Raw genomic sequence first — 14,379 nt, forward strand, 5'->3', positions numbered from 1 at the left:
TGGGAGCCTGAGGCCTTGGCAAGATGGTTCACACTCCATCCAGTAACCCTTGGAAAAGCCGAGTGTCGAGCTGCCAGCTCCAACCAGAGAAACAGGTTAGCAAAACAGAGACAGATGGCCAGGGTTTAACTTGGGCAGTTTTTCATTACTTTTATCACGACACAGCCATCAGGAGTGTCTCTGCTGCCTTTGTTGTAACTGGAGGACTGGGCTCCCTCTCACCCCCAGCTCAGTGGCACCCTGTGCCTTTGCTGGGATCTGGGTCAGACCTGATTCTCCCTGCCAGAATTGGAACCAGTCTCTGTTACACACAGCTATTACTGGGAGTAGTGGGGCAGCAGCTGTTGTGTTCAAAGAGGAGGGGAGGGCAGGGATTCCAATCTGCAGGGTAAGAGCAGTGTCCTACAGGGATAAGGAAGGAGGCAGACCAGGCAGAGAGGGATGCAGGGAGGTGGTGGAGCTGGTGGGGATGAGGACACATCAGTCCAGGGTCTAGCATCCGTGACCAGATCACGGTAGCAAATCTGCCATTCCCCAGACACCTGGCATCAGCACTGACTACAAACGTGTATTGAAGGACTTGGCTGTCAGATTTCACAAAATCCCCACTGCAGGATGGTATCTGGGTTTAGGGTGGCCAGCAAAGGGTCCTGGGCCTTGTGCAGCACCTACAGTGTCTGGTCCCACACGCTGCAGAAGATAACTGCGTTAGCCCTCCCATTGTCCTATAAACTGGGGAGCTGCAGTTCCTGGAGCTGCCTACCCCTCAGCCATGCCTGGCTGGATCCCTCCACATCCTCAGCCTGTGCAGGACAAATCTGCAGCAGGGAGCTGTGCCAAACTTCACTGGTCCAGGCCAATGTCCCCCTCAGTCAGCTGGACCCTGATTCCAAATCATTGTTAGATAAAACCAAGAGGGATGTATCAGTAACAACATGAGAGAGATTAATTCCTTGTACGGGTGGAGAGAAAATACATGTCAGGCAATGTCTGTTTTCAATCAGCAATTTAAATGGCTCTCTGGATGTAAGATGAATATGTTCCCTTACTGGGGAGCACCACACTGTACTTGCAGGGCTTCTCCCTCTCTCAAGCCCAGCTACTGCAGAAATACAGGCAGGCAAAATTGTCTGGGGTCAGGAGTCACCAGCACTTAGTTTTTATATAGTTTGGCTATTTTAAATGCTGACAATGTTTGTTAATTTTGATGCCTTATGTTTTAGCTTTCATGTTTTCAGATTCTGTGCTGCCTAGGGGTGCAGTTCTGAGCCTCATATGAAGTGCCAGTCAGCCCTCTTCACAGAGCAGGGGAACAAAACAAATACTTTTCTTGATGGAGACCAAGGACAACTTACAGGCCCAAAACCATAAACAACGGTGGACTGAAGAGAGAAAACGAGAAGGACGAGACCTCACAACCTGAAGCTGTAATTGGACAATTAAGCCCCAATACGCAAATGAATCAAAACTTATCAAAGTGTGAGACCTCGTGAACGGCGGTCCATTTTGTGACTATTTTAAGTTTAGCTTGAGTGTAGCCCTCCTCAGGGCTCTTGTCCTGCCCGAGGTGTACCCAAGAGGCCTTTCAATAAATATCTACTTTATCCTCTAGCTCTGTCCAGTCTGTTTCAGGGCAGCCTTCCCAAGGCATCAGTTTGTTTGATCACAGACTTTGCCCTGCCTTCCACTCCAACTCCACCTGAAGCAGACCAGCTGGCCACGGGCACAGACATTGCTGTGGTGGCACCGTGGTGTGACACATCTGCCCAGGGACACAGCATTGCAGCAAATCCTTGTCCAGAGCCACCCCCCAAATGCTGGCTGCTTAGGAGAAGCCTCATGTCCCTGTGGTAGGTGGCCCTGAGTGACACCTGGCCATGGATCAAGTTCCTGGCTGGCATTGGAGCTGCTGGTTTGCGCTGCTCATGTTGCCTGTGCTGGGGGATTTCAGCTTCACCAGCAAACTTCTTGTTCAAACATCAGCTCTACTAAATTTGTACAAAGCATTTCTCATGCTGTCCAGATGCCACTGCTTCTAAAAATAGTCCAGTCTAGCCTGTTTTCCCAGCTTCTTGCCTTTTATCAGCAATAGTTTTAATAGTCTTCACAATATTTAAAGAGTCATTTGTCCATGTCAGGCCAGCAGCTCCTGGGAATAGGAGTCAATCCCAGTTCTCCCACATTCCCATTCATTCCCTACACCAAAAAAACCCAACCCAAAACAAAAACGCAAAAGCAAAAGAAGAAGAAAAAAACAAAAAAAAAACAAAAAAAAAACAAAAAAAAAAAAAAAAAAAAAAAAAAACAAAAAAAAAAAAAAACACAAAACCAAAAAAAACCAAAAAGACCACAATCCCGCCCCCCCCCAAAAAACCCACCACACACCAAACACAAAAAACCCCCACCACCCCATCATGAAGAAACTTTTTGCATCAGAAAACAGAAGTTTTGGATACATGTTTAACAGGAGCTGGGGGACAGAGGGTCAAATCCAAATTTTCCCTGCAGAACTCCCCAGCACACAAAAGCTGCTGTGGTTCCTTCCCTTGGCGCTGGTGCAGCACCTGGAGTGGGAGCAGGATGTCCCTGAGGATCCCCAGCACGGTGAGCTGTGCAGTCCTGCCCAGACAAGGAGAGCTATAGGGTAGTTTGGGACAGGATGGGAAGAGATGAGAGAACATGACATGACATGAGATTGAGTGGGCTGGGGATGAGTTTGGGGTAGGAGGGGGCACAATGGGGTGCCAGGACAGCATCCAGGGGCAGTTTTGTCCTGCAGCCAGTTTGGTGGGAAGAGCTGAGGCATACATTCATGCCTCAGTTTCCCCATCTCTCTGTGGGTATCAGTGTGCTCTTTGAGAGCCTGGCAGTTCTGTCAGGCTGGAGGACACCACATCACCTCTTTCGAGTGCCAGACACAGAAGCTATCTGTGACACCGTTGTCTTGCTATTATTTTATTTCATGCAAAATTTATGCCATTTCTGAAGAATTTCTGGAGACATGGCTCTTAGGGACCTTATCATCATTTAAGTATCCAGTTATATGTCCAGTTCTTGAATGTTGTGGCTTTTCCTGTGTTTATTTTTCCTCCTCCTGGACCTTTTGCTCAGCAGACAGGCTGTTTTTTGGGGTTTTTGTTGGGTTGGGGGGGGGGGGGTGTTGGTTTTTGTGTGTGTGTGTGTGGTTTTAGTTTTTTGGGGTGTTTTTGTTGTTGTGGGGTTTTTTGTTTGTTGGGTTTTTTTGGTTTGGTTTTTTTTTTTTTAATTGAGGGTGTTGTTTGTTTGGGGTTTTGGTGGTTTTTGTTTGGTTGGTGGGGGTTTTTTTGTTTGTTTTGTTTGTTTGTTTGTTGTTTGTTTGTTTGTTTTTAATTTTTTTTTTTTTTTCCTTTTGGCTCTGCCTGCCTGGAGTGACCATCCCAGGAGGTGCAGCATTGGCAGAGCTTGGTTTAGGACTGTGTTGAAGTCCCAGAGGTGGTCACAGAGATGCTTGGGAATCCAGGAGGAGGCTGATGGGTGCCTCAAAGAGTAAGTTCAAGGGAAGAGCAGGGGCAGAGCTTTCCTGAAACACAACCGGCACCAGCCTGGCTGGCCCTGAGGCTGCATTCGCATTTCAAGGGGTGATGGACCTTTCTTGGGAGAGAAACAGCTCTTCTCCGAATGCTGCACTGGGATCGTACCTGACAGCCTCCAGTAGCCTGTTCTCCATGCAGAAGAGCCTTTGGGAGCACTGGACCCCTCCATGCCCGCGGCTGTGGTCAGGGCAGGTGCGCTCATCTCCCGGGTCAGCCCGGGAAGGCTCAGCCGTGGCACACGGTCCTGTCTGCCGGGCTCCCTCTGCGGGAGCTGCTCCCGTACGCTGCCCTTTATTCTGCTTCTTCCCGGCGAGGAACAAACAAACGCGGGAACAATGCTTTCCAGGAACCCCGCACTTCCCCCGGGAGCCCCCGGGGTCAGGGCTGCGAGCGCCGCGGAAACACTCTGCGCTGGCTGCGGAGCGAGCTGGAGCGGGGAGAAGCCCGCCCAGCCATCCTGACAGTGGTTTTGGTACAAAAAATAGAAAAAAAAAAAAAAATTGCCAGTTATGCTCCATCCCCCAAAAGAGCGTTTGAATTCCCGGTGTGAGGACCGGAACAGGTTGGTGTTTCAGGGAAGGCTCAGAAAGTGCAGATGAGGCATTTGGAGCTCGGGGCTTACAGGCTGGAGGGGAACATGCACGGTGAGGGGCTCGTTCTCACAGCTCCTCTTAAAAAAAAAAAAAAAAAAAAAAAAAAAAAAAAAAAAAAAAAAAAAAAATCCACGCATTTTCTGCATTTGTGGAATGGGCTGCATTTAAATTATCCATAAATAAGCTTAACACTAGTGAGCAGGTGGAACAGGGCAGGGTTCAGGAAATTATATAAAGAGAGTAGACAAAGAGGCAGGCTGCGATTGCTCTTTGTGTTGGGGAGCTGGGCTCACTTTGTGCAGTCACAACGAGTTAGTGCCAGGCACAAAGGCGGCAATTTTGGGTTTGATTAAACTCCCTGACAGCATTCATATGTTAAATGATTGTGTGCTACTATTCACTGCTACAGCATGCATATCACAGGAGAATCAAACCCGAATCTGTTGAGGCCAGAGTGCAGTGTCACAGGAGATGTAATTAATAAGCCAAACAAAAGCAGGGTAAAAAAGCAAATTTGTTGTGGCTCTTACTCAATGACCAGGCACATCAAGGCAGGAAGAAATGACTAACATGGAGCAACACAGATGTACGTTCTGGCATTTGAAATTCTAATCCAGATGCAAATATTGTAGTCAGGATCCTGTCTCCCACCTTCAAAACTTCAGACACGCAAGAACCACATGGCACCCTCCGTGCCAGCCGAAGCCTGTGGAGGCAGGCCAGGGCTGTTCAAAGGCATTCCCAGCATAAGGATTGTTTTGACTTTATGCTTGCTGTCCATTCAGTGTTTTGTGAGGTGCCACAGGGAATCAAGCAATATTTGAAACAGGAACAAGGGTTAGACGCATCTCCCCTCCCCGAGTGGGTCACACAATGCCTGGCAGAGTGCAGAGCTGCTGCACACCTGGATCACCTTCACGCAGGACGGGAGAACACCCCACGTGTGCTCCTGCTCAACCCCTGCCTCCACCCACAAGTGAAAAGATGTCTCTGAAACCCTCGAGGATGGGCAGCAAGAGGTGAGTGGGCAGGTGATGGGCTGCAGAGCCCCAGGTATCCCTGTCCCTGCCATGGCCCTTCCTGGCTGGAATTGACACAGATGTGGGAGCCATCTCATTTACATTTGATATGGGTCCCCCACTGCTCTGGAGAAATAAGATCACATGAAACAGCCATCTCCATGCAGCCTGGGTATGCTCAAATCTCTAGTGGGCAGGTAAAATTGGGTTATGGGGGCTGTGGAGGAATTGCCCCAGCTCCCAGGGCCCTAGAACACAGCTGGGTGGCTGCCCAGGGACACTGGGCATTCACCAGTCTCATTATGCTGATTGGCAGCTACCAGGTTTAGGTTGTTTGTGGAGAGATTCACCCAGGGCAGGCTTAGAAACACCTGTGTCCTGATCCCCAGCAAAGTGTGCAGGGTCCTGCAATGTCACCCTGTCACCACTCCTGTCCCCCCAGGATAGAATTGCAGGGTGGCTGAGGGTGGAAAAGCCCTCTAAGATCCTCCAGTCCAACCATTAACCCAGCACTACTGTGTTCACTGCTAAACCACGTCCCCAAGTGCCACATCCACATGCCTTTTGACTCTTCAGGACAACACTCCCCCAAAATCTTTTCATTCCCATTCCACTATTGCCAACTTTCTTCTCACAAAGCATCCCCCCCCCCCCCCCCAAAAGAACAAAACATAAATCAAGAGTGCATAAAGGTTTTTATCTGGAGCCAGAGGGCTCTGGGAGCATGTCTGCCTGCCTGGTGGCAGAGAGGGCTGGCTCCATGGGGAGGATTGGCTCCATGGGACCCCCAGCTCTGTAGGGAGCCTCATCCAGCTACAGACCTCGGCACAGGGCTGGCTGGTGCTCACCATGCATCAGATTGCAGAGAAAGGTTTTATTGCCCAGTCAGCTTGCCCATATCAGTCAGCTATTTGGCTGAAGAGGGTGTCCATTCAAAGCCAGTTTACAGCAGAGGCTTTATTTTTATTTTAAAAGCATCTGGAAATGAAAAATCCCCTTTGGCACTCATCCACTTTGGAGAGAGAGTCAGGCCTGTTGTCTGGCCAAGCAGCCCTGCTCTAGCTGAGCTGGGTGGATCCAGTGCTGGGATATTTTTCTAACTCGAGCAGGAGTGGGATGTTGACTTTCTTCCAGCAGCTCCACGACCTCCCCACGCCGAGCGTTGGTTCGGTCCTCACACCGTGTGTGTCACACAGCGGGATGTCACTCAGAGGCATTCAGGGTGTGCTGTGCTCTGCCCCAGCCCGGGGACATCTGTGAGCTGGTGCCTTGGCCAGGACAGACAGCCGTGGGACGGGTGGTGCGTGTAGGGTTCGGCTCAGGTGAAGGGCAACCATGCAAAACATGGGTTGTTTATTTCCATTGTGGGATGGCTGCAGGTCTGACAGGCGACTCTGCCCAGAACTGGCTGAACCTGGTGGCGCAGGTGTGATGAGTTTGTAGCAGAGCCCTGGTAAGTTCTCCATCAGCAGAGTTCCCACACGCGCACGAGAAATCCACAACATTTTATCAAGTTTTTCCTCGGCAGAGTGGCAGACCCAAGGTGGAGTCATCCCTTGGGTCAAGGGGTGTTTTGGAGAATGGAAAGAACAAAAATGTAAGCAAATCCAGTGCCTGCATGCAGTTATAGTTGCATAGACCTGTTTCTCATCTTGCAGACAAACAGTAGGCACCGGAATTCTCCAGCCTGCTCTGGCAGCTGGCACCTCTGGCTGCCCTGCCCCATGTGTCCCTTCACCACAGCTCCTCAGCAGGAAGGTTAGCTTGGAACAAGACAGAGAACAGGGCGATAACAAGGATTTATCCATTCTGGGTCACAGGAAATTGAGCAGCCCCTGTCCAGCAGCTTGTGATTGCCACTGTGGAGGCTGAACTTGCTGAGTGCTTCAACTGCAAGCCAGAACAGCATCTTTTATCCGAAAAGTGGGTGAGTGAGCAACTGTGTGTCCAGCAAAGAGTTGAGGATCTCCAGTTGCAGCTCTCACCTGCATCCCAGGAGGGCCTGGGCTGTCCTCCTGTCCCTGAGATGGGAGCTCCACAGCCTGGGGTACCTGCAGCCATTGGTGTGTTCCCTGCCTGATCCACGCCTGGAGGGAATGAGGATTATTGCTTGTGAGTGTCTTTTCTGTCCCTTCAGGCTGGGAGAGGGGATCAAACAGGCAAGGAACCAGAACCTCTCAGCCTGTCCTTCCCAACCTGCCCTGTCCCACTGGCTTCTTCCTTCAGGCACAGTCCCCAGCCCTACTCCAACATGTCAGCACTGCAGTGGATGGGCTTCCCCTTGTCCCTTCCCAAGTCCTGCTGCACAGGAGCTGGTGCTGGGAAAGACCAATTCCACCAATGGCACAGGCCGGGCATGAGGAGACACGAGCAGAGACTCTTCTCTAATCTTAGCTAAGACATTGCAAAGCCCTACTGCACAGACACAAACTAGACTTCTTCAGAGTCTCAAAAAACTGAAAAAACTGGGGCCAGACCCTTGTGGCAATGGCAACATGCCCGCTTTAGCACAAAGCCTCTCTTCCCACACTGGATTTCAAGTCCCCCTTTCAAAGTATGGAAGCATTAGACCTTTCCAAAGAATGGATTTCCTGAATTATTCTAACACTGAAAAAAACCTAATGTATTCTTCCCTGGCTCTTACAAGCCTGTTGAAGTATGTGGCTGATTTTTTTTTTTCTAAAAAAAAACCCCAAAAGCCAAGGTCATGACATAAGAACAGGATCTTGTACTTAGAAGGGACATGAACCTCCAGAGCAGGCTGTGCTACCAACTCTGCCTCTAATAATAGTTGCCAACTTTGTGAGCATTGTACATTGTTTAAAGAATCTAATGAAGTTATATATTCCTTTTGAAGTCAGACAACTTTGATTTAACAATGGCTTCAGAGCTTTGAAAAACTCAATCTTTTCTAGTTTGTCTTTCACGATAGTTCTTTACCTGTCTCCCATTGCTGAATAAATCATTATAAACATAAACCAGATGCCTAATGCTAACAATAACTTTAGAGACCCCTGCTTCCCGCAAGATGTATGGGCAATGAACTAACACACTTTTAGCCTCCAGACTTAATTTAAAGCATTCTGGAATTGTGCACTGGTGAGATGAAGGCTGTCCAAGACAATAACTTTTACATTAAATATAATCTCTCTCTTTAGCAGCAACAAAGTCAAGGTTGTTCTCCGTCAGCCCTGGTGTCTCAGCTGGCCGTGGGCACTCCACGAGCCTGAAGGCACTGGAAAAGGAAGAACAGCTTAAAGAAAATGAAGTGTCTGTGTTGGAACGCATGGCAGCAACGGGTTATGTGACTTGCAGTGAGCGTGCAGCAGCCAGGCACTGCTCCTCACAGCGAAGTCAGGACTGTTTTCAGCGAAGCTGTGACCAGGGACAGTGCTGAGGCTCCAGACATGCCATCTCTCCGTGGCAGAGCAGCAAACACCCGAGCTGCCCTCCGCCTCTGTCAGCAGCTGAGCCACAGCACTTTGGAACCTGGAACTCACCTTGCCTGAAGACAGCCCGTGGATGTGTGGAGCAGTGCAGGGGGCTGTGCTGGTGGAAGATGAGCGTTCCTGACCCAGAGACCTCAGCCTGCGGAACGCCTGTACCTAACAGCTGCTCCAGTGCTGCTCCACAGGGAACATCTTACTTAACAGAGGAACACATTTAACTGCATTACTAGCACAGCTAAATTAGTGTCTGGAGATTGAGCTCTGGCAAAGAAACAACGTTTTGAAAGCGTCCTTCAGTACGTTCTTCCACTTTCCTATGTCTGCGCACACTAAGCCTACAACTGGGTTAACCTTGCCGTTGTATTTTCATGATTTTGTCACCCCTGTTCTACAAGGTTTGCTGTCTTCCTTGGTTTGGTTATTTGAAGCAATAACCAAAAAGTGGAGAGAGGAAGAAAGGATGGGAGGAAATCTTTGGATCTGCCAAAGTTAAGGAAATTAATATTAGATAAGCTCTTCCACACAGAGGTGCTCTGCCCTTGTGAGGTTGCCAGCACTGCGTGGCACAGTGGGAAGCTCAGTACAGAATTTCCTGACACAGACTGAACTAAAAGGAGCCATTGCTAAAAGTATACCAAAAAGGAGGCTCATAGGGAGCTTGAGGGAGATTATTTCTCCTCCCTGAACGTCACAGCAATACCCCTGGTTTTTTGAGGGGACTTTTATGGCAGCCTCCCAAGCAATCTTCTCACACTGAAGCCCAAGGATGTGTTTGAAACCCTTGCAAAGATGTCCCATGAAAAATAAACGCACCCCAAAACAACCAGGAGATTTTCCAGAAGTTCACCCCTTGCATGAAATTTGTGTTACCTTTGCATCACAGCTTAGCCTTCCCTAATTCCAGCTGCTTGTAAAGCTTCAGCCCTGGACTTCTTTGCTTTTTTTCATTCTAATTTTCAAATGAAATCTCACTGAATTGCTTTGTATGAGGAGCAAGGTAAAGCACAGAGTGGCTCGAGGGGAGGAAAGACTCCAGACCCAGCATCTCAGGAAACTTTTGTCACTTGTTTCACTTTTGTGCTCAACAGCAGGAGAGCTCCTTGCCAAACCAGACCCCACCAGCTTTCCAGCCACACTTGCAGCACCACCAAATCCATCTCCAGAGGAGGTACTAGGATATTCAAATATAAAAGACTGTAATTTATGTACTTTAAGCCATATTTTGATTATAGTGGATAGCAAGCAAACCGTGAAAACCATCTTTTACAGAAAACATTAATTCTAGATTATGCTTTTCCCTTATAAAAAATTATTTACTTGTCTCTGTGGGGCTGTACTTTTTGTGCAATAGAGCACACGTCTGTTCTGGTTCCTTACATATGAGGTACACATCCCAGGCAAGCAGCTATCCTGGGGTATTGTGGGGTTTCCATGACAAATGGGAATCCTTCACAGATAGCTTTCATTTTTTCATCTACAAGCCTCAATACATTGGCAGCTGTCAGAGTCCTGTGAACTTTCATATCTATTATGCCTTCACCAATACAAATGCTTTCAAATTAACCACCAGCCACATTTCCTCTCCATGACCAAGCAGGAAAATGAAGAGAAAATATAGAACTTATTACATTACAGAATTCCTTCTCCTCAGTCTCACTTAGCAATCACTTTGTAAAGTGATCTGAAAGGTTATTTACGTTGGGATACATCTAAGGGGATGAATAAGAGCAAATGCTCCAAAATGGGATGTTTCCTTTTTCATCCCTGCCTGTCTCTGCTCCCAGGCATTCGCCTTCTTGCTGCTGTCAGGGAGAATCCTCAAAAAATAGTAAGAAACACGCACTTTAAATAACCTCATAAACACATTTTTATTTCAATTTTTAGATTGTTGCTTTTTCCAATTCCTGTTTGCCTTTGAAAAGGGGTAGCTTAAATTTGTGCATGGACAAGGGCAGAGAAAAACCCCTTCTGCAGGAGCAGATCCACTGCTGCAATGGCAGTGACAGGAGGAACAGAATAAAAAGCAACACAATACTGCAAGAGGAAAGTTTTCTCGTTGCATGTTGCAGAGCTGTCCCACCATTGCTGACACAGGCTTCCAGACATGCACATGTGTTGGGATTCACAGAAAAAGGCTGGAATCCTGGAATCACAGCCCAGCACCTTTCCTGAATATGACATCGGGGTCCATTTGGTGCATCTGGTACAACGATCTTACATCTGAAAATAATGAGAGACATATTCAAAAATTAAGAAAATTCACTATTTCACAGTCTTTTCTCGCAACTTTGAATTCTTCCCGTTAATTTCTCCATCTTTTGACAGTGCCTTTTCAAACCACCATCAACGGCCCCATCTGCTTGGCAATGAGAAGTGGAGTCCCAATCTTTGATGAGGACTTGCAGGGCTCCAAGACCTTCGATGGTCACTGGTGGGAGATCACATTCAGGCAACCCCAGGGATCCTCCTGCTCTGGCAGTCTATGGATAAAATCTGTGCGAGTGACTTAATATCCTCAAAAAATTGCCATGGTGAGTAATCCCCTGAGATTTGGTGTTGCCCTCATAAACACAGGCTGTCCTTTTTTATATTTAAACATCAAAGGATGCCATTTGCTTTGAATGCGATGTTTGGTGTTAATATTCTGCTCCTACAGGCCAGTTGGATCGTGGGGAGGACACAGCCATCTCAAAATAAAGGTCTGCTCTGCTGACTGATAGGCTTGAAAATTGTGCAACAAATGCCGATGCACATCGGCAGTGAGACACAACTGGTGGCAGATAATGTTCTGTCCTGGAAACGTGCACAAATGTTCTATTTCTGCCTTCACTGACAAGAAGACAGAATTTTGTGTTCCTATACTTTTTTATAACTCTTCCCTTACCCTGCCATAACTTGTGGCAAAATTTTAGCCCTGAAGAACTGCGGTGGTGGAGCTTTTATCAATCGGACTCCTTTGTGCCACAAGTTTGGCCAAGAGGAACTGCCAGGGTGTAGGTTCAGCCCCAGTTTTTCTGTCCAACTGGTGACACAAAAATCAGAAAAGCAGCAAATCTTATTATGCTTGTACTTCTGGGGCTGACTGTGGGTCTCCAATGACTTTTGTTGTCTTCGGGTGAAGCTGTCCGGGCTGTTTCCTCTCATCCCTGTGTCTTGCACTGCTTTAAGTGTTGTATGAGAGGAAATCACAGCAGAGACAAAGGAAGATACAAACCCCTCTTTTCTTAGCTTCTTGGCTAAACTCCAAGCGTTTTAAGCATTTCTGCTAGGGGTTGATTCCCCCAGAGAGCCCCAGAGCTCTCATCTCTGGCGGCTGTAAATAAAAGTTCATTCACGGGAGATCAGCACATGCCAATACTGCTTTAGGCTTTATGACATCTACACTTCATACATTGATAGCAATGGGCCATCCCTCCCTGCAAGCCTTTAGTGATCTATTGATTGTGTTTTGATTTAGTGGGCAGGGGAGAAAAGCACAATGGAAGTCACATAAATGATTACTTGCAAAGATCTGTTCATCTTGTGAGACCCCTTGTAAATAATTTAACAAAGATCTTTAACAAGTCGCACTCTAAAGGAAAAAGCTGGCCCACTTTAAACCCTGTTTTTGCAATTCGGAAGTTTAAATCAGTACTGCAGTCTTTTAAAACAGCCAGATTCTGTAGAAATTGCCATAGAGAGACAGACACAGAGTTCTGGTTGCCAAGTGTAAAGGAGAAAAATGTGAGAAACTCTGTAACAGGCAAACATGGGGTAATCTCCCTTCCCCTAGAAGAGCTCCTCCAAGCCTTGGAGCCTAGTTAAAATATTAAAGCCAGAGGTTTTGCCCTTCCCAAACCACTTTTTGCTTGAACGCTGCAGTGATGGTTTTCTCCACAGGAAGATTCAGCAAAGCTTTTGATAATTTTATGGGAACACCTCATTGCATATTTTAAGTATTCCCTTTACTATCTCTCTCCCAGAAGGACACGAACCTCTCCAGTAAAATACAGCTGGAGACACCACATCTCAAGGCTTTTGGGTACCTGCCCAAGTGGAGCAGCCTGCACTGGCATGGCTGTTCCAGGGCACAGGAGAGGCTCGGGCAAGGAGAGTGGATCCCTCCCCAGGAGACACTGGATTCCCAGGGAAAGGAGAGCAGGCAATTAGCCACTGCAAAACAGTCTAACAAGGCTAAAGAGATAGGAATTGCCCACTCTCCAACAAAACTAAATGCTTTATAACTTGAGATGCAGTTGGAGGCGTCTGGCTAATCTTTTACTCTCCTAGTAATTCATTCATTGAGGTCATCTGTGAAATATGAGAAGAGCAGCTTCAACCCAAGATTCCCGCTTAGCAAAGCTCTTACTGGCTTGGACGAAAAGAAGCTTTCCTGATAAAGTTGATAGCTAGTCCCAGCCGTCGTGATTTCCAGTGGCAGTAATCCTGCTGGGGAGATTGGACAAACAGCCCTTGGAAGCCCTGAACTATGGCTGTGCGCTACAGCAATATTAAAGGGAACAAAGAAAGATAAAATCTGCAGCACTCACCAGGCCCTGGCCCTGATGTGCCCCTCGATGCTCTCAGGTCCAGTGGCCTCTGTAGACAGGTCTGACCAACAGCCCCCAGACAAGTCACAACCTCTCTGGGACACAGAACATTTTTGGAGCCCTGGAACAGCATCAAGGAAAATACCCAGTTCCTTGATGGCCAAGACTGAACTGGAATTTCCTTCAATAAATGTGGATGGCCACATGGAAAGTGATATTCTGCTCTCACAGCTGAATCTAGAACCCAAAATTCCCTGCTTCAGGAAAGTTCATGCCTGAATCAAATGAGTGCAGTGTGAGGTCATGTAATAACTCATTCAAAACACCCCTACCAACTCCCCACACCAGCCTGCTTGTCTGTGTCCTTTACCCAGCCTTGACAGATTTTAAGAAGACATCAGTCTTTCACTACAGGCATTACTACTAATCTGGGGATAGAAGGAAGTTCTTGGGCAAATATTTCATATGGCAAAATAAATTAAATTTTAGTTTACAAGACAAATGGGCTGAGCACCCAAGCAGAGTATCCAAGGTCATGAGTAACAATCCACCTCCTCCGGGAATTAAGACAATACAGTTTTTTAAGGCTTTATTTTTTTTATATCTTGTAGCTTCCAAACTCTTAGGATCTGCAATTCCCAGGTGACTCAGTAGCTAGTAGGAACAAAGAGTTTCAAAGTGAAAGACAAGATGCACCAATTCCTAGGGCCAAGTGCTTGAAGGGAAGCAAAGCAAAGGCCCAAAGGGGAGACAAAACAAGAGCTCATCAGGACTGGAAGCAAAAGCCTGCAGTCTTACCTGGTGCTGAACTCTCAGGGAAGGTGAGGTTTGCACAAGGAGTCTGAGCACATCCCACCTTTGAACTGTGTCCAATCCCTGTTGTATGAATCCAGACATTTATATTGTGTTTGGGTGCCCTGCAGAACTACAGCCACGGAAGGGAGAATCCTCCCCCTCCGGCACTGTGCTTCAGCTGAACAAAAACATGCTCGGTTTAGTGTTGAATTCTTGGTCCAGATTACAGCCTTCTTGATGACCAAGTAAAGCTGGAGAAGTGGAGGAGAAACATGGAGCACAAACAGTAGAGCAGTTCCTAGAAGACAAAGACCCTCTTTGAACTTTATGAACATATGAACTTTAACCAAAGTTGTTGTGATAATCCCTCTGCATTGTGGTTTGTATGATTTTAACTATTCTTTGTTTTTCTTGGCTACCTG

At 47.4% G+C, this 14,379-nt stretch overlaps 1 long non-coding RNA gene across 1 annotated transcript; it reads right to left on the reverse strand.

The window, feature by feature from the left end:
* Positions 1–10,713: 10,713 nt before the first annotated feature.
* LOC120765964 (uncharacterized) lies at positions 10,714–14,056 on the reverse strand. The gene is made up of 3 exons (XR_005704535.2): positions 13,961–14,056; positions 13,163–13,283; positions 10,714–10,853 (listed from the first exon to the last, which is right to left on the reverse strand). It is a non-coding gene; the product is annotated as an uncharacterized LOC120765964 (long non-coding RNA).
* Between the last annotated feature and the right edge of the window lie 323 nt (positions 14,057–14,379).

The sequence above is a fragment of the Hirundo rustica genome, chromosome Z (genome assembly GCF_015227805.2).
Source record: "Hirundo rustica isolate bHirRus1 chromosome Z, bHirRus1.pri.v3, whole genome shotgun sequence".
Lineage (NCBI taxonomy): Eukaryota > Metazoa > Chordata > Aves > Passeriformes > Hirundinidae > Hirundo > Hirundo rustica.